Source organism: Colias croceus, chromosome 9 (assembly GCF_905220415.1).
Source record: "Colias croceus chromosome 9, ilColCroc2.1".
In the NCBI taxonomy this organism is placed as follows: Eukaryota; Metazoa; Arthropoda; class Insecta; order Lepidoptera; family Pieridae; genus Colias; species Colias croceus.
This window is the reverse complement of record NC_059545.1, coordinates 2,802,528-2,824,121: the sequence shown is the minus strand read 5'-3', so window position 1 is coordinate 2,824,121 and position 21,594 is coordinate 2,802,528. Positions and strand designations below refer to the sequence as shown.

Below are 21,594 nucleotides of genomic sequence, written 5' to 3'. Positions count from 1 at the left end.
GATAAAGCTCCTTCGGACTGAGATATCGAACTTTAGATTAGATATGTCGAAATTAACTGCTTTAGTTACTAACTTTGGTAGTCGATTGGACAGCATAGAGGAGCGTGTGTCACAACTGGAGAGTGGGGCCTGTGTGGCGGCTGATAATGAGCAGTTACAACAGAGTCTAGACTCGATCGACCTCTTAAAGAAACAGCTTATTGAATCTGAACAGGAAAAGCTGTTGAATGATGTGGAAATCACGGGTGTTCAAGAAAATACTGGCGAAAATTTACTACACATTGCAATCACGTTAGCGCAAAAAATTGGCATATGTATAGACGAGCGTGATATTGTTAACGTCCATAGGCGTGGTGTGCGTAAACGCGTAGATACGGATGGGAGCGCGGCAAGCGATGCGATACGATCGCGCCCCATAGTCTTGCGCCTCACGCGGCGACATCTGCGCGACGAGCTGCTGCGCGCGGCGCGCGTGCGGCGCGGTGCGGACACCAGCGGCACGGGGGTGGGAGGGGAGCCCCGCCGCTTTTACGTGAACGAGCATTTAACGTACACTAACCGCAAGCTGTTCTTTGCAGCGCGTGAGAAGCTAGGGCGGTCAAATAACTGGCGTTTTGTATGGACTCGCGCGGGTCATATATATGCTAGACGGGATAGTAAATCGAAAATTATTAATGTTAGATCGGAAGACGATATAGATAAGGTTTTTTGTCAATAACTCTTTCGATATTGCACGTATTCCAGACAATTAACACGTTCGCGGACAGTGCAATCTTACAGGTTGAAGCTAATGAGACACTACTTTTTTTCATACATTGCCCAGGGGCGTAGTGTAACAACACATGGTTAAAAAACCATATGATATGACAGAACGGATATAGGCGTAAACGTCGTAAGCACTCAGCATCAGATTCATAGTCACCCAAATGGGTCTTGACTCGATTCAGGGGTAGACGCTGCATCAAACAGGTCTTGAAGACGTTTTTGTTCTTTTTCGAACGAGTCTCGAGACGCCATCTGCAAAAATATTCGTTACAAATTTAGTTAAACAAAATCGTGTTCACAACATAAATATGTTGTTTACAAAAGCAACTAGACTTGAATTAGTATATCCAGTATGAGTAAAACAATTAAATTACGTTGGAAACAAAATACTCACTTTCTAAATAACAATTGCGCGCGAAAACATGCAGCGACACGCGGGATCACCGCAGCGGCGCAGTACTCGAATAACCGTATGCAAACATGGCGCCCACGGGCGTAGTGTTCGCGGGAGAGGGGTATAAAAATATGAATGTGTGCGTGGAAGTACCTTCCTTTGACGAATTTTTGTAAATAATACAGTGACAGTACAAAAGTCGTAATTATACCTGTCAAGACAGTACAACATGCCGTTCTTTATGATAGTATGAAAAATCGCACGGCGTGTGGCGTACTGATTTTATGCAAGTAAAAACTGATACGTCGACAGACGTACTGTCGTAACACTTTTAGCTGTATAGACGCCTGTGTTCGTTACTGTCCGCGAACGTGTTAAGAAAAAAACTATATTTTATTGTATTGTATTAGTAATATACGAATTTTGCTATATAAGTTATGTAACAGGTTTAAATGCACTTAATTTATTTTGGGATAATTATGATGTTAGGCTTGTAGTATATTGCAATTTTATATTGCGTTGCTTAAAAGATTGTACTGTGAAATATTATATACTATCTCATCTGGACTTATTTGTACTTTTTTATTTTTGTATACTAAATATACATATTTCTAAATCCTATTACCGTTGTATACTAATTGCTTTATTTATTAGGATTGTTTTTGCCATACTGTATGTTACAATTCTAAACATAATTACATTTTTAAAGGTTTTGTTATTTGCATTGGATATTTTGCATAGTCATAAGTTAATTTCAAGTTTTTTTCTTACTAATCATTTTGCTCTAGTGTCGATAACTTATTTTGTTGTTACTTTTAGTTATTGTCTAAGCGTTACACTCATAATTATAATGATAGAAGTAAGACTTTTGTTAAATGTTGTTTATTTTGTTTTATTTTTTCGTTATTGTTATTTCCATTATTGTCTTAGAGAACTTGATATTGTAGTGGTCTGCCTTGTTGCCGGTGGTGTGTTTTGTTTGTTTTTCGTACTTTCTTCTATATTTTACTATTTTATTGTATTTTTTCTATTTATAAACTATATTAACTGGGTAAATGAATTAACACTAAAACTCCACTCAACTCACTCAATGATGATATTGCATATTTTATTTAAATACTGTATATTTATCTACTCTTTTGTCCAATATGTATTTTATTTGATATTAATATACTATAATGATGGTTAAAAAAAATCTCGTAATTGGCCTTATAAACATATGTTCGCTTGGGACTGGTCACGAAGAGCTTCTTGCTGCGATGGAGCACCAAAACGTGGATGTGTTGAGTATTAATGAAACATGGCTAAAAGAAGGAGAAGAGGGTCGTGCGCCTAAGTTCACAGGTTATCGCCTTGTTCATATACCTCGACCGCCACATGTGCGAGGTCGCGGCGGTGGCGTTGGCTTTTATGTTAGAAATAGTTTGAATGTGAAAGTTTTAAAACATCCATGTTGTTTAAATGTTGAGCAAATGTGGATAACTTTAAACATTCGGTGTAAAAAACTAGTAATCGGCACAGCTTACCGCCCGCCATGGTTGAATGTCGATACTTTCGTTAACGCAATTTATGAATCGGTCGCTAGTTTTTCATGGGCTGATAATACTATAGTTATGGGAGATTTTAATATTAATTTTGCAGACAAGAGTACCATGGGTTATCGCAAATTGCTAGAATTTTTAACAATGACGAGCTTAACGCAAATTATAAATGAACCCACTCATTTCACAGATCATAGTGAAACTATTATTGACCTTATATGTACGGATGTAAATGTGCAACGGATATCAGTAAACCATATAAATGATTTAAGTCACCATGCGTTTGTTTCGTGCGAACTTTACATAGTTAAAGATAAGTGTATCCCTCTAAAAATACAATACAGACCAATTAAAGATATGAACATGGACCTATTCGAAACCGCTATGTCAAGCATTAACTGGGATGCTATAATAGACCACCAGGATATTAATAATTTTGTTTCGGATTTTAATGCAACCATTTTATCAATTTATGACTGTCTAGCTCCCATTAAGCACTTTCTTGTAAAAAATCAGAACTACCCTTGGATCACATACAATATCAGGTTATTGATGAGACGTAGGAATGATGCATATACTAGGGCAAAGTATTCTAAACATGATAGTCATAAATTATATTATATGGAGTTAAAGAAAGAGGTTGCGAATGCGATTGAGCGTGAAAAAACATGTTATTTTGAAACGTTTGTAAACACGAATTTAAATAACCCGCGTCTACTCTGGAATAATGTTAAAAAAAATGTTAATATCAGTAAAAGTACTGACAATGCGTTGCCGGAGCATCTTAGAAAGCCGGATGATATAAATCGTCATTTTTTAGATATTCCTGGTAGATCATGCGCGTCTAAAGAGGACTTAGATTTCTTTTTAAATAACAAAAAAGGGACTTCAGTGTTTTCTTTTGCGGCTGTCTCTAAAGACGAGGTGTTTAAGCATTTCAGATCATTGCATTCTAATGCTATTGGTTACGACGGAATCTCACTAGATATGTTAAAATTATCCTTGCCCTTTACTCTTGAAACAATTACGAATATCATAAACACATCACTTAAGACTTCCACCTTCCCTTCCACCTGGCGTAAAGCGCTCATTAAACCATTGCCCAAAACTAACAATCCAAATTGTCTTAAAGATCTAAGACCGATTAGTATTTTGCCATGTCTATCGAAGATTCTCGAGAAAGTTGTATGTGAGCAAGTCAGGCGCTACTTAGATTTAAATGATATGTTGCCAACTAGGCAATCGGGATTTAGGAAGCAAAATAGTACCATAACAGCTCTGTTGGATGTGGTTGACAATATGCTTGAGGCACAGGATCGAGGAGAGGGGAGTCTGTTAATCCTCTTAGACTACTCCAGAGCCTTCGATTGTATCAATATTGAATTGCTTCTCTGCAAGCTTTCATACTACGGCTTTGATGATAACTCTTTACAGTGGTTTAAAAGTTATCTTTCTTACCGCTCACAAATGGTCGAGTTAAAAGCGGACAGTAGTCAAAGTGCATGTTCGTCTGCATGGGCGGAAGTTTCCAGAGGAGTACCGCAAGGTTCTATTCTTGGTCCTCTTTTGTTTATTTTGTATACAGCCGATGTAACGCAATGCATAAGGCATTGCAAATATCATATGTATGCGGACGACATCCAATTATACCTCTCGTTCAAGGCGAGTGAGATGGACAATGCTCTGGAAAGGCTACATGATGATTTGAGTCGTATATCGGTTTGGTCAGAATCTAATTGTCTTTCTCTCAATTCTAGCAAAACCAAATATATGATCATAGGCACAACTCATCAAATCAATTCAATATTGGCTCAACAACCTACCATATTCCTAAACGGAGAACCAATAGAAAGAGTGACTGAAGCGCGTAATCTTGGTGTAGTGTTTGATGAAGGCTTGCGATTTCACAAGCACATTTTAAATATTTCAAAAAACTGTTTTTACCGACTGAAACTGCTTTACCGGATTAGACAGTCCTTGAGTGTAAATGTCAGGAAATTGCTTTGTGAGTCGCTTATCTTGTCGAAATTTAATTACGCGGATGTGGTTGTAGGGCCTAGGTTGCTTGAATCAACGAAAAAAATAGTGCAACGGGTGCAAAATGCGTGTGCCCGCTATTGCTACAATATTCCCTATCGTAATCATGTTACACCGTACTTGATCAAACACAACTCACTTAAAATGGAATATCGTACCCACTTACACCTGGCTACGCTTCTCTTTAATTTATTAAAATATAGAGTACCTGTATATTTGTACAATAAATTGAAATGGTTGGCGGATAATAATACAACCTACGAGACTAGACACGCAAATTCTTTGTTGGAAATTCCCCTGCATAGAACATCTACATTTAGGGGGTGTTTTAGGTATCGAGCATCAAAATGTTGGAACGACCTACCGCCGCCTATTCGTTCACAACAAAGCTTATCGTCTTTCAAAAAAAAGTTAAAGTCATATCTTCTCGATTTACAAAAACGTTAACAAGAAAAAATTAGCATCCCCAATATTTATATAAATATTTATTTAATTGTTTGTTTATTTATATATATTTTTTTTTATTTTATTTTTATTTATTTTTTTATAAAATATTGCATCCCCAATATTGTTCTTATTTGTTTATAGATTATTTAAGTATTTATCCAATAACCTCTCTGCTACTTTAAGTCAATGTGTAATATTATCTATTCACTAAGTAAGTATAATTATTTAATAACTTTTCACTGCAGTTTGAGCAATAATACATCCACTGTCAGCAAGGCATCCTAAGGCAACCACTGAAAATCAGTGTATTGCACTGAGTGGCAGGCCTATTGTGGAATACATTATATTTAAGTTAGATTTAAGTTTCTTGTTTCTTTTTTTGTATTTTTGGTATGTATCCATAATAAACGTATTTTCATTTCATTTCATTTCATACTTCTGCGGTGCTTTTACGGCTTAGTTTAATTGTTTCGGTGAACACGAGATATACTTTCCCTTTGTATTCCCGTTTGTTGGACGACGGTTGGACGACAGCTCGGAATATATTTTTATCAATTTCTCGGCTATTTTAACATTAGGTATTGTAATAAATGTTATTTACGTATCTATTTCAGAAACAGAAGAGCGATTACTACCGCTTGCATAGTTAGCCTTCTTTATCGATACCTCGTTTGCAACATGACCTACAGCATACCATCTATACATATAATAAATCTGTAGAAGGGTCAATTCTGTACATTGAAAATATTATAAAATTAAACACTTGACCGTAATTTGAAGCTTACTTATTGAGAAGGTACCTAGCTTTTTCCGCCTATTTTCCCTCTCTTTCTCGTTGTATATATGCTATCTCTCTCGCACACGGCACACCTCCCACCAGGTGGCGCGGCCGGCGCACGATAATGTGCAGGCGCTAGATCTTCTTCATTGGCGTCTAGCTTCCGCCGCGAGAAGGTTGTCTACAAGACTACAACCTTGGTGCTATTAAGTATTAAGTATTGCATATTGCAAGTGCTAAAAGTGTAAAAAAGTGTATCCCGTCGGATCGGTACAGTGAGTTATTTTTACATCTATTGTAATGACATTTTACTTAAAAATGAGCAAAAATCTTTTAAATCGACGGTATATCCGTTGGACTTTATTTAAAATGCTGAGGTCTTTTAGTGAATCCTTCAGCAATAGTTTATTTTTCAATATGCTTTAAATACTTAATAGCATGTTAGATATTTAAAATTAACGATACAACCGTTACATTTTACGTGAAATAGTAACTTTTTTTTTTTAAATATTTTATAAGTAATGCAATATATACTAATGAATATTTGAATTTCTAATACTGTGAGTAAAGCAGATTTTAACGGATTTACCGTTCGGCTTTACTCGTATCGTTAATATTATTTTTGTGATTATTTGATATTGACTAAATATATCAAATACCCTCTCTTTTATATAGATATTTTTATTTTATTTCATTTTTAATGTGTTTTTATTACAAGGTTACAAGTGAATATTAATAGTATGTATGGATAAATCCAAGGCTAATCCTATGAGCCAACTCAAAGCTTAACAGGCATGCAATCCATTGCTACGACTTTATTACATTGTCGTTATCACTAGGAACGGTTCGGAGTATAGTTTATAACTAAAAATTATCGAACGAGATGAGTCAGCTCAAAGAACAAATTATATAGGTATTACCTATAACAGGAACAAATTGATGTTAGCGTAATTGCACGAATCACAACGTGTCCGAACATGTCGAGATATGTTATAAATCGTCCGGGAGTTAGCCGCTCATCTGAATAATGATGGAATACGCACAATGCACATGTTCAGTAGGTACCATGAACGTACCACACATTCAAAAGTATCCGTAGTCTATACGTGTCCTTTTATGAGTATTAATCTGATCCGTATATAAGCGAAAATAGACATAGGTATTACACACAGCAATTTTGGTTTGAAAATTACTTTTATTTATATTACGTTTCCTATGTTTCAAATGATGCAACTTTTTGGTTAAAACGAGTAAGTGCCAAAATTTTACATTTAAATTTTCTAGTTTGGAAAGAGACGTTATCGTATAGTTATCGAGATACCTTAATTAGAAATTAAATTTAGAGACATTTCAAAGGATTTACTATTCACATATTCTAACGTTTTAGAATAATATTATAAACTTGTACACCTTGACAAAAAGTAAAAAATTGCGGGTGAGCGGAGATTATTTTGTGCAATAAAACCGTCCTACGATGGTATGGCCACGTATGGCTGCGTTCGTAAGGAATGTTAACGGATACAAAGCAACTGAATGTGACATCGATTGTATGAACTAAATTAAATATGAATCGAAGTTCATTTTAAAATTTTGTGTAAATGATTTGAATTTTGACTTTATTAAATAGTTAAAGCCTTCTTTTTATATATACATAACAATTAATTACCATTGTCAAATCAATTCTTATTTCATCCTGGACAGCTGTTGCTAGCATTGGAAAATAAGTTAAAGTACCTTGTTACTATATTATTATTTTAAATGATTATTAACTTCTAATTTTATATTAGCACCTTAAATCTTGCTCGAAGCAGATTACATAAATGTGGCCGCTAGGTTTAACCGCTACTACTCGCAGGTTAGGTTCGTTAGCCAGGTTAAACCCACCCTCGCAGGGTGACTATTAAGTATTTTTGGGAAGGCCCTACTTATTTCAAATTACAAACATCCCTCGCGCAGCTGTCGCTCGCAGGGAAATAGGTGCAAATATATCAGCCCTCGCGGGGCTTTGATTACAACCGCCCTCAAGGAGAAATGGTGGAAATATATATCAGCCCTCGCGGGGCTTTGATTACGACCGTCCCTCACGGGGAAATGGTGCAAATATATATCGGCCCTCGCGGGGCTTTGATTGCGGTTGGTGCAAATATACAAAGGATTGATCATTAAAATGATCATAGATATTTGCTTTCGTCAACGAGGACCCACGAAAATGTTAGAGATGACAGTAACGGATCTTCACTCTTCTAAGGTAGGTAGAAAAAGGTTTTGAAATCTAATTCACAGTGGGCCATCTATACAATATAAGTATAGTAATATAACCTAATAAATACAATAAAATAGGTAAGAGACGTTAAATAATGGACGCATGAAATGAATACTTTGTATCCTAAAAGGTTAGCTTACGCTTATTTAATCAGGAAACCACCATTGGTTTATCAATTATGGAAATTGCGACTTGAACAAATTGTATTTACCAATGCAGAGCCTCACAATGCAGAGAATCACAACAAAGGGAGGCGAGTCGGATCAAATATCATCTCGCAGATGATTTGTGGCGGTGGTTTCCAGGATTGTCACCAAGCCTTGTGTCAATGGTATATTTGTTATCGTAATTCCATGGCACTAGCCGACCAATTTTCACATAAAATCACCTGAAGAGATTTTTTAATCGCAAAGCGATTGAATGTAACAAATTACGATTGGTTATGTATAGTTGACCTCTCATAGGCCTACTTTAGTTGCCCGATCTTGTAGGCAATTTATTCGACTCGTTTATCAACCCGTTTGGCCTCATTATGGCACCCATGAGTTTTTCTTCAGGGCTCAAACAATAAATCGCTGAGGGATTAGGATAATCATTTGCTTAGACAAGTTTCTTGTCATCCCACCAGGATTATTATATTATATAATAAACTTATATGCAACTATTAACGTAAAACGTTTAAGGACTCAACGAGTACTGTGAATTCTGACTATTGAGTTACTTAGGATAGAGGATAATTAATAACGGAAGGTCAATCCTTCCAAACAAAAGCCTCGTATTATTAGATATTACTTGGAACCCCTACCCTTCACGAGAAAGCTCTGCCAGATGACTTCACATTTCTTTGATTTGAAGGGGGGGGGGGGGGGGGGGGGGGCAATAAATGCAATGCAATACAGACTATACGGCTTTTGAAACATTATAAATATACCAGATAAGCGAACTAAACCTTTCTGGTTTAGTTCTTGCTATATCGATATCCGTGCCTGCTTCTCGTGGTTGCGGTTGAATTAAGTTTATCAATGGTCATAAATGCAATTCTATACAGATGATATACTGCATTTTAAACATGACAAAGTCTAGTAAGCCAACTAAACTTTGCTAGTTTAGTTCTTACTATATCACTGTCCGTGGCTGCCTCTCGTGGTGGTTACAGATGACTTAAGTAACGTCCTGTCTTCGCATCCACAACCAACTGTCCTTTCATAATCTTAAAACAGATTCATTCGACATAGATCCCCACGAGTTCAGTTCTTCATTTTTGCACTCGAAAAACTGTGGACAACCCACGAGCAGTGCCTCCATTGGTAGCAATTACAATCAAGGGGTAACTAAGTTAAGCTAGCCATATTAGGGATGTTGGAACAATCGACCATATTCAGGGCAACTTTCTTTGTCCAGTTTAACGTTTAGGCAGTCGTAGCATTCCTACGGAACAAAAATGGGATCAGATCTGCACCCTTAATGCAGTTAATCGAAAGGAGATACCTTCAGACGACGATAGTATTCAGAACGCACCATATTCCTGAACATAATAATGCATATTAATCTGTTGCCATTGTCCTGCAGCAGAATTCCTTAGCGATAATTTGTTCTCGTTAGAGCGAGCGAGGGTTGTAACGATAATATGAGAAATCCTAGTCAGTTCGAGGCCTGAACGACGTGTAAGAGTACTGCTATTTCAGTAGTAGTAGCACCGAGAAGGGCGAAGGTATTCTGGAAAGCAGAACTGAAGGCCCGGTCAGCAGCACCATTCACCTAATAGACAGTGTTTAGTGCTGCACCACTAGAATCTGACTCTGAAGGTATACAGAAATGTATACATTTTCCAAATATCAAATGTTATAGTCGGAAGAAAAATCCTATTTGCCTCCGTCTACCCAAAAGACATACGGAGTAGCTAGTAGAAGTTGGTTGAATTAGAATAAGTATAATTAAAAACCTTTGTTACTTACTGGATATATTTGGCTCATTTCCTATCTGACGTTCATATAGCTGTTGATGGCCTAGATGTTATGCACAAACACTTTCATTATAAATAAGTCACGTTATGTAGTCCCGAGACTTTTGGTATATAAGTTCTGATGTAAACCATAACTATACCTTAAAATTAATTTGATTAAAACTTAACGTACTTAGCTGTAGTAATTGCAGGTTTGGGACACAGATAAGCTCTTATCATTTTAGTCTCTAACTTCTTGAGTTCATTATATGTTTCCAGTACAGAGTTTAAAACCTATCAGTTTTAAATAAATAATTCATGCATTGCACTGAAAGTACCAGCCATGTTTATATTATGATCGGTGGCGTTGGCTCTAAACATTAATGGACACCGCACGCTTTGGTTGGATGTTACAAATTATCTGTATTATAATTTAAACCGCTTACCTGGTTTATTTTATTACCTTATCCAAGGGATGACCTTTTAATTTATTTGACCCTAAAAGTAAAGACCAAGGTCTCTACTTGTCCGCTAGTAGCAGGTTGGGTTAGAACTGTGTGAGTTGAGACAGCTGGTAAATCTATGTTATGAGGATTCAATGGTGCTTCTACAGAAGTCTAATTGAATAAATAAAGGTTTGAGTTTGAGGTATTCTTGCCTCGTCGGTGATGAGCTGTTGCTTAATTTTGTAAGTAACATCTAAATGCGTAATTAAAAGTCGTTACTTGCTCTTTCGCAGATTTACGCTAAAGATAGTGGAAATTGTAGTAACTTTAACTTTTCAAGCCCAAAAGGTTAACTAAGGTACGCTTGAACCAATCTCATAAGTTCTAATACTTTTAATCATTATGATTTACTTTTTGGTTCTTATTTGATTAACTTTTTATTGTTAATATAAATAATATAAAAATTTAAAAATTTGTGTGATTTATTGGTATACTATCTGCACACCTTACTCTTTCAAATAAAGAAATAAGTAATTACTTATGTACCTATTCAAATTCACATTGGCGTCCATATATTGTACACCAGGTGGGTAACAAACAGGTCTCAATAAGTAAGCTTCAAATTACGGTCAAGTGTTTAATAGCTGTGTTTTACCTGAAATAAAACACATATTAAATACTTACCTATATTTGAAGCTTACACTTAACGTCCACCTGTTGAGTATTTCGACTCAATGAAGAAGATCTAGCGCCTGCACATTATCGTGCGCCGGCCGCGCCACCTGGTGGGAGGTGTGCCGTGTGCGAGAGAGATAGCATATATACAACGAGAAAGAGAGGGAAAATAGGCGGAAAAAGCTAGGTACCTTCTCAATAAGTAAGCTTCAAATATAGGTAAGTATTTAATATGTGTTTTATTTCAGGTAAAACACAGCTAATAAATAGCAGGGGGTGTTACTGGATCGATACCAAACCCGAATATGTGATTAAATAAATTTTTGTCTGTCTGTCTGTCTTTCTTTCTGTCTGTCTGTCTGTATGTGAAGGCATCACGTAAAAACTAACGGTTCGATTTCGATGAAACTTGGTATAATTATACCTTATTATCCTGGGCATAAAATAGGATACTTTTTATCCCGGAAAAATACGTAGAAAAAATAAATCTTAATTTTTCTTAATTTTTCCGCACGGACGGAGTCGCGGGCGGAAGCTATCTATACATAATATAATAAATCTGTAGAAGGGTCAATTCTGCACATTGAAAATATTATAAAAATAAATAGCAGGGGGTGTTACTGGATCGATACCAAACCCGAATATGTGATTAAATAAATTTTTGTCTGTCTGTCTGTCTTTCTGTCTGTCGGTCTGTATGTGAAGGCATCACGTAAAAACTAACGGTTCGATTTCGATGAAACTTGGTATAATTATACCTTATTATCCTGGGCATAAAATAGGATACTTTTTATCCCGGAAAAATACGTAGAAAAAATAAATCTTAATTTTTCTTAATTTTTCCGCACGGACGGAGTCGCGGGCGGAAGCTAGTACAACATAAAACTAATCATACGCCAACCGCGCAACCTCCGACATTTACGCAATGGATATTGACCGTGACAAGTTCATACACACACAAATACTTGTACACCCCTGTATTCAACGTAAAGGTTGACCGACAACAAAAGATTCAATCTTTTGACACATGAATGGCCCACGCTACACTTGCAAGACCGTAATATGTTATAATAAATGTTAAGACAGATATATCAACAAAGTACAGTGAAATGTGACCGTTAGATAATTTATGAGGAATAGAATGTATTCAAGTGGCTAGAGCGCATAAAAATGTTTTTATTTTGGAAATATAATGTGTATTAACTTGTAAGGAGCCAATTCGATACAGGGCCAATTATATTTTTTTGCTTTTTGCACACATTGATCTAACTGTTCATTTATTGTTGATTGTGTTTTTAGGTCATCAATTAAGTTTAATATGTAGGCTACAATTGAATAATATGACCCAGTAATATTTACAGTTTAGTCAAATCGTAAATATTACCGAAATAGCAACCGCAATACATAATAATTCTAAAAATTAACGACTTTTTATATATAACAAAAGATATTCGCCAAAGTACCTATTCATTTCTCATCTTATATAAATGATTTTATCCCGGCCGCTTCCTACGTAAAAGCTCTTTAGGAATTATTAAAGATCTCTGTTATTCTAGAAAGAAAATTAATGAAACCCTTGAACGAGTGATACTGTTAATGCAAAACTTTACTTGGAATGTATAAATTATTACCGGAATGCTTAGTAATATTTGAATTCTATTGATATACATATAAATAAGATTATTAAAATCAATATATCGTTTAACGAGAAACAATTATATCGTACCAGTTTTCCACCTTTTATATTTTACCGATAAAAATATCTTTTGCGCAAACGCACATGAAATTCTTCGTATTTATTTCGTGATTTTAAAATAAACCGTTAATTTTCGAAAGAATTGATAACGTTTCTATTTCAATGAATAAATATTCCATTAAACATTGACTACCATTTCCTTGAATTCGCAAATAAGAATTCGTTCGGCTTACCAAATTTAAACGAAGAGTTAAATAATATTTGAGTACAGTAAACTAAGAGATAAACTACATGCTTTGGACTTATTTAGGGTCCTTTGAATCCACTTCAATATACGTATCTCTATATTCCGACTAGAGCAAAAGTAATGAAAGCTTAGTTACGTTCTGTTGACCGTAACATAACCTTTGATTTGGTCGTATAATAATCCACTCAATAACCTTTTGAATTTATATGACAAATCAACTTGAACAGTTCAATTTATTATAGTGTACGCCGATATTGGATTGAAAATTGGATCAAGCCTTCGACTTTTAAGATACCTAACGCGATAAAAAACTTCAGAGAAGCATATCCAAGAAGTGATGAATAATGTTTTTAATCACGTTTACTTCTACATACACGTTTTCACGTTCTAATTAACAGATATCTATGTACTTACGTAAAAATCTCTCGAAAATGCTACATAATATTACAAATAAAAGTAGTATGGCTGTCCAAATTTAATTCAAGATCACTGATACCACCGTCCACTGCTTTAAAAGGAGATGATATATTTCGCTTAAATCTTACGCTCTTAAATAACATTGAATTTCCAATAATCATCTCTATCATAAATACCTATCTTACTTAGCTAATCTACACCATAAACGACGCAAAATTCAAGTTCCTTATCCTAGTTTATACTCTTTAATACATCACACAGTTATCACATCAGTTTTCCGTTTATATATTTAGATACGCCAGAAACAACAACAGTGCTTACCGCTCACAGCGACCAAGTATGAGACGCAATGAAAAGGGGACGAGACAAAGAAAAAACTCTCCACGTGAAGAGTTAGGGGATGATAAGATACGAGTAAATGTTTATACAGTCTGTTTGTACTTTGCTCTGAAGGGATTGAAAAATAATGCATTGTTTACACTACGTATATATGTGCCCTAGTATTGCGTTTGTGATTGTACTGTGACACGGCAATTACTTTATGCAAGCAAATACAAATAGAATACATTAAGTACAAATAATTTTCTAATGATCTACACCTATGTTTTTTATGAGTGAATATCGGCGAACTATCGAAGTCTTAATCTGATAATTTATGAAGTATATAAGTTTAAATTGGGTAAAGTTTTTGCGTCACAAAATTTACCAAAAAAACAATTAAGCTAGTACTACCACTCGCGAAAGAAATAAGACCAGCACGGTACCTGCAGTCATTTGAATACAATACAGTCCAAGTTAATCTCAACAGTGCTTTTCGGGAGCTGAGCTAGCAGAGCCAAGATAGTGGAACAATAGACAGTCTCAGTTACCAGCCGATGTGTCATATCCAAACACTGGCGAGATTGTAATTTAGCTTAATCTCACCAGAGGCCTGTAGTGGTTCACTGATGCTAAGAATGTTATTGTTATTTGCATGTTCTTTTACCTGATAGTTTGATTGATGATTGCAATGAACAAAGTATTTGTTCATTGACTTCACGATTTATGTTTATAAGACGTGTAGTGTAAGATAATCATGATTGCATGTCAATAATTCTAGATATACAGAGAGCCTTATTTGTTGTTGTTTAATAATTAGCAACTGAGAAATATTAACTATGGTAAAAACGACACCCATAATCTAGCAATAAGCAGTGATAAAAAGCCATTATTTTACACTAAACCTGCCAGTATTGCCTGCACAATCAGCAGACAAACACGCTTCAATATTTCAACACAACCAAAACCGACCAATAAACCCAACCAACAAACTCATATGTATTTGCGGCCAACTTGCAACTATACCTACTAGAAGCTAGTGAAAATGTAAAAATGTCACTTTATAAGCCACCAAGTGTATCGGAAACCACGTCACCAGCGTATGCAGCAATATTTATGTACATCCGACCGTTTCCCACAATGTCCTTATGCAATTGCCGCAATTCCCCGGCTAAGAAATACCCGGGAAAATCGCGGGTATTTGCGGGAAATTCCTCCGTCCACCGGGAACATCGTTTCGGATTCAACCTCTGCTTAACAAACTCTTAGACATCGTTCAATGCAAATAGAATTTTGAATTTATATATTTTTAATAATACACACTTAAAATATCCAAATACGAGTTAAATTTTCATATCTACCCACTATTTAAAACCAACTTCACAGACACTTGAATATTCGCAATCATAGATATTACATCTCACAAATATAAAGAAGCAATAGACTCCGCAAAGACCCAGTAACCGCATTAAACACGCTATCACCGGTAAACTAAAGCGTGCATTAACCTAAAACTGTGGCAAAACAAAAATCCGAACCGTTTACTATTCGCAGACATGACAATAGACGCAATTACACAAAACATTTGGAATTGCATGTTTGTATATTTCTAAAACAAAACCTTTAGTGCAACCGTTACAGTCAAGAGACGTCATTACTGCGAATAGAATCGTAAAAGCCACGCGATGTGCGGTCAAACTGCAGTTCCGTATTTAAGGGCGCGGCTACAAGAGCGAAGCGGAGGCGATAGCGGGACAATAACTACTACAAAACAAATTAATTAGCAGTTAAGTATTATGTAATTTGTCCCTTCGGGGGTGATATTGTCAATTATTGTTGACATCCTATATTTATTTGTTTAAAACAAATAAATATTTAAACAAATACTACAGCACATTGTAGAGCAATCCACAATACATTATTTTAGAACAGGAAGTTCAAGTTAATTTAATCTTATCGTATCCGTCCAATGTTTTTTTTTTCCTAGGCATGTTTGGATTTTTACACCTATTTTTGTCTCAAATTAGGTTTTATTCATAAGGTTAATAGATTGATTACAAACTCAAATATGAACTCTATTATAAGACAGATCACACACCACATAAGATCTAAGTTAATTCTAGTTAATTTATTAAAGACGATTCCACTACTATCGCTATTCTACGTTCACTATGAACACACACTCACTCCAATGTTCAGTGAAATGAAAACAATTTTTACATTTAAAATGATTTAAACAACCTTCACGGGAAAAGCGACGATAAGAAAATGAGACATGAAATACAGTAATTTATTAACTGCAAATAGACTGTTAATGTTAACATTTCCAACATAAGTTTTTAACCGGCTTCAGAAAGTAACATTATAGAATTAAAGAAAAATTTGTTCTAGATAGGTTTTCTGTATGCATATTCGGAAGGATCGACACTATCCTCCTTAAAAGTTTATTCCTCTAGGTATAACAAACAACAGACAATTAACGAAAGAAATACTCATATATTAACTCGTCACAGTGCTCTTTTTTGATGAGAATAATTCATCTTACTTCAAATGGTCATTAAGTATTTTATCAAAAATTCACTAAATCACACAGAAACAAGAGCTGGTGGTGGCTTGCATTACTGTTCTCAAATCTATACTAATATTATAAAGCTGAAGAGTTAGTTTGTTTGAACGCGCTAATATTGGGAACTACTGGTCCGATTTGAAAAATTCTTTCGGTGTTAGATAGCTCATTTATCGAGGAAGGTTATAACTTATAAGGCTACTAGCTTACCGCCCGCGGCTTCGCCCGCTTTCTCTAAAACGATTTGAAATTTAAACTATCCTATCTCTCAAGTTGGATCGAACTGCACATGGTGTGCGAATTTTATTATAATCGGTTATGTGGCTTAGGAGTCCATTGAAGACAAACATTGTGACACGAGATTTATATATATTAAAAATATATCATCACGCTACGACCAACAGGAGTGGAGCCACGGGAGTGAAACCGCGCGGAGCAGCAAGTTTAATATATTTAAGGAACCCGATACGGCCCCTCGGTAAGCTGCAGTATCGCTTTAAAGTGGGTCACGAGTTTATTCAATTTACCTACGTATCTATATATATATTATTTTAATCGTTAAATTGGAAGCTTTTTAAGTATTTTAACCTATTTTTGTTCTTTTGTTTAAAGCGCACTGCAGTTAATAAACCATGACCATGATAACAGCGAATTTTTTATTTGACAACAGTTAATAATCCTGCAGTACAATTTTTCATAAATAATAATCAACTTTACTGACCTTGTTTCTTATATTTTATACTATTTGAATAAAGGTAGAGCAAAAATGTATAAAATGGGAATTAAAATTTTTCCTGATCTGCTTTTAAAAACAGGGCCTTTTCTGCCTTACTACGCTAGTTACTACAATGCACACTACCATAACATATAAATAAAAACTTGAAACTACACGTAAAAACGTGGAAATCTACACACAGCATCAACTTGCCATCATCAGAGTCCAAAGTCCATACGATATCGATTATAAAATTCCAATTAGGCACTTTATATAGGACTCCATTACATAAATGAGATCCCAAGAAGGTTTAAAGTGGGGCGCTCTGATTGGCCATTGAATCGACTCTGGTGGACGACCTCTGAGAACTTTTTAAATTTATTCCAAGCAAGCGCCTTCTTGGAGCCATTTCTAGCTCATTTCTGTAATTCAACCCGGGATATTGTAAAGCCTCAAAGTGAATATAATGTCCTACTTGAATGTTGCTCACCGATTTAATTACATCAGTCAAAATAAATCTCCGAATAGTGTCTACTTTAATGTAGGAGCATTGTGAAATCCGAGTTTAAATTGAATTACTGTTACATTCATTGTCTGTTAGCTAGTTTTAACAAATTTTACTGGATTTTGGTAAGTAAAAGGAAATTTAGGTGCGTGGTTTCCGAATCATAGAGGGCAAGGTTAAACTTTATAAGTTAATTCAATCATCATGCATGCAATCTTTTAACTCTATTATTTATACTACATTGCTCCTTAACAACTGCCAGGTAAAAAATAAAAATAAAAAAGGTATCTAAGCCACAAATACATTTTATAAAGTGCTTTTATAATCCAGTCATAATTTCAGCACACAATATCATGCACGCCTGATTGGAGGTTGGTGTTAAAATATGCGAATAATTGAGAGAAATTGATCCGAGAATCGAGACGGGAATTCAATCGATGTATCGAGTCGTGAAATCTTGCAACGTTCAACTTAACGGCAACAAACGTGCGTTCCGATATTGAAAATCAAAATCCGATACGACGATATAAATCGTACATATATTCTTACTTAGAACTTGTCGCGTCCATTCGGCTGTATTATTTTATTAAATGTTGAACGGGCTTTTAGAGAAACATTCACGGTTGGTATCGCTTTCTTTGCATTTTTCAAATAATATTTTTAGTTGTTAAAAGTGTTTAAAGGCTATTCAAGAAATATTACAAAAATAACGTACTACATTAACCTAACTATTATTTGGAAGAACTAGTCTCATCTATTCATCATTTATTTTTATTTATTTAGAACCGGCAGAAGACCAACTAATCCTAATATACACGCAACACAGATATCCTTACACATGTACCTACATCATCACAGTAGCTCAGTATTCGCAAAGTTTCCTTCCTCATTAACAATAAATAAGAGTGTAGCGTGCGTCGGCAAACCCTTCATTAGTAGTTAGGGTCTTTTTAACCCGAACTATTCGAAAGCACCGTACTTGAAACGGATCTAATTTGTTTCTTTTCAAGCCCGGCTCAGTTCGTCTTATGGATGATTGCGTTCGTGTTATTTTTCACTCATCCCTCTGTATTGCTTTTGTATTTAAGTTTTTCTCGTTAAACGCTTCCATTATTATTCAATTCTGCGCTGCGAATAACGAAACTTAAAAACTAAAATACGACCTACTTTCGCTGATATAAACTGAGAATTTCCAACTCAAAATAAGCTGAACTAAAAGCATCGTCGAAAACATCGACTTCCTTACAGAATTGGAGACTCACGCCGGCTGACACGTTGCGACATCGCTTTACGAGCCACCATTAGATAAATTGTCCGTTCTATACCCAACTACAAATGGTTGAGGACAGCGAAGCGATCGACCTAAAAGAAAACGTCCATAATGTGTCTAATATCTTTAGTCAGCATTACGAATGTAAGTTTATTACTCGAGTATTCCGTGTGAAGCGATGGTTTTTGTTGTTATGAGCGTGCTCGTCCGCCTTTGTTCGGAACGCACGTAACGAGGTGAGGTTTAAGGTTGTCGGCGTGTGAAGGGTTTGATGCGGCATATTATTTTGTAGTGCTCGGTTAAACTGTGGGATTAAGTTTCAATTTTGCTCCACAGGTTGAGCGCAACTCGAACTAGCTTGACACTGTGAACACTTTGTCTAGTGTTTTGAATGTACACGGAGCTGTAGAGCGAAAACTTTATCATATTTATCCAAAGCACAGCGTTTAGGGTATTTGGCTAAACTTCTAACGTCTAAAATAATCCCACAACTATTCGTCCAAGACAAGTATATGTCATTTTCTATTCCAGTCGTTCGTTTAACAAAACTAATAAACATTATAATCCCGCTTATTTTCAGCGTCACAAACTCGCTATTCATGATATAAAACATTTTTATATAAGTAATCCAACCCTTTAGTGCTTGAGGTTTCCTTAATTACTGGAGGATACTTAAGATTAGTGCCCTTAGCAGGGTAATGAAGGCAGTCCTTGTTGCCAACTTACTACTAATTACTGACACGAACTTTGAATTTTCGCTGGGTTTCCCCGAGGGCTGAGCGGTTCTTATGAATGATTTACTACGGCTTTTACAAGTTTTCGAAACGCTTCCGTAATGATTATAACTAACTTATTAATATGAGATACTGTTTACGGTACAGAGAATTTAGCGGGAAACAGTTCTTGTGCTAAAATTTATTATGTTTTGTTAATTACCTATACGGAAAAATATATATTCCCCTTAACGAATTACGTGCGAATCGGAATAAAAAACAGATATTTTCTTTTATTTCATATATCGTTCCACGTTATATTATCTATCTGTAAATTCTGATATTTGATTTCGAGCTATCAAACTATATTTTATCTGACAATGCAGTTTTGAATATTCGAATTCCTTAAGAATTTTCCCATATTCACCTGTATCGAATTTTGCCCTGAGACTTCACTTGCAAGATTCACACTTTATAAACTTCCTATAGCAGTAAAAATATTCCAAATATAACGAGCAATATGAATCCAATCCCCGCGATTGAATAATGAAATATAGGAGGCTTTAATTAACAAATTATATTGCTCTAATTAAAACCTCGAACCAAGGGTTTGGGGCGAAAAGAAATATTACCCAATTCGTGCCTTTACAGATCATTACGTCCCCAGATTGGGCCGGTGTCGCTGAAAATTCATAGCTTTTCAAAGAGCAAGATTTTCGGGTTGAATAATTGAAAGTGGCGTTTAATTTCACGTATGATTGAGCGCGGGAAAAGACAATTATTTGGAAAAAAATCGTGAGCTTTATGGCGTTTGGACTATTGTTAATTACTTCAATGCTTTAGGAGATGAGTCTATTGGTAGGGGGAACAAAGGTGATTCGTATGAACCTGGATGGATTATTATATTATAGTGTAAGGATTAATTTAAGAAAAGGATATCAAATTGTGAGATCTTTAAGCTAAATCAAGTATGCTTCGTAAAATATACTCTGTTTTATAATACACACAAAAGCATATAGGTACTATATTTCGTAAGCATTTCACAAAATAACCATGACTATAAAACAATTGCCTGTTAAAATAAATTTAATCATCTCGGCATTATACTCATTCTGCTATCATACCATTCGGATGCATTAAATAATCAGAGAATCAATTTGATATTTTTATTTACACGCGATTAATTATGCATTTCGACCGTAATTCAGCCTCTCGGCGGACTATTACGGGTTAATCACATATTTATAGAACATAACTATGTATTAACCGCCGTAGCTAGTCCATTAATTTGTTATTGTAAATGAGACTCACGAGAATTATACGCATCATTGATTCATTTGGAACAATATATAACTAGACTAAGTTGCTTGATCAACGCTTATTGGGTCAAAGACCCTAATTAGAACTTATACTATATATGTAAATCCATCGTAATCATCACACATCTATCGTAAGTCATGATAGAGCAACAATTCTAAGAAATACAAAAAAAATCCGAAAAAATTATAAAGAAAGAACGAAAGCATTTATTTCTACACTCACAAGCACACAACAATGACGAATCGCCATTAAACCAGCTGGATCTTCTCCATTATGTAAAGCGATGTAATCGTATCAACATGAGTCACGAACAAAAGACAAACATAACCCAAACAAACAATCGTCTCGGAACACATTTGCCGCCACGGACCGTTGGTACGGAAGACAAAAATACTCAGAATTCACACTAAATCGAGCGTGCAACTAGCAAATTGAAAACAGTCAACTTTGCCTCGTTATGGAGCCGAGTCTACCATTTATCTTTATTCGGTCTTTCAATAGAATTGTCGGCGACGTTTCCCGCAACTGAAACGATGGAA

General features: G+C 35.4%; 1 protein-coding gene and 1 long non-coding RNA gene across 6 annotated transcripts in view; both read right to left on the bottom strand.

Moving 5' to 3' along the window:
* Window positions 1-21,594, bottom strand: part of LOC123694220 (tyrosine-protein phosphatase Lar) — a 323,834-nt gene that overhangs the window by 203,961 nt on the left and 98,279 nt on the right. The window lies entirely within an intron of this gene.
* LOC123694223 lies at window positions 749-1,532 on the bottom strand. Its single transcript, XR_006751787.1, has 2 exons — window positions 1,160-1,532; window positions 749-1,017 (listed from the first exon to the last, which is right to left on the bottom strand). It is a non-coding gene; the product is annotated as an uncharacterized LOC123694223 (long non-coding RNA).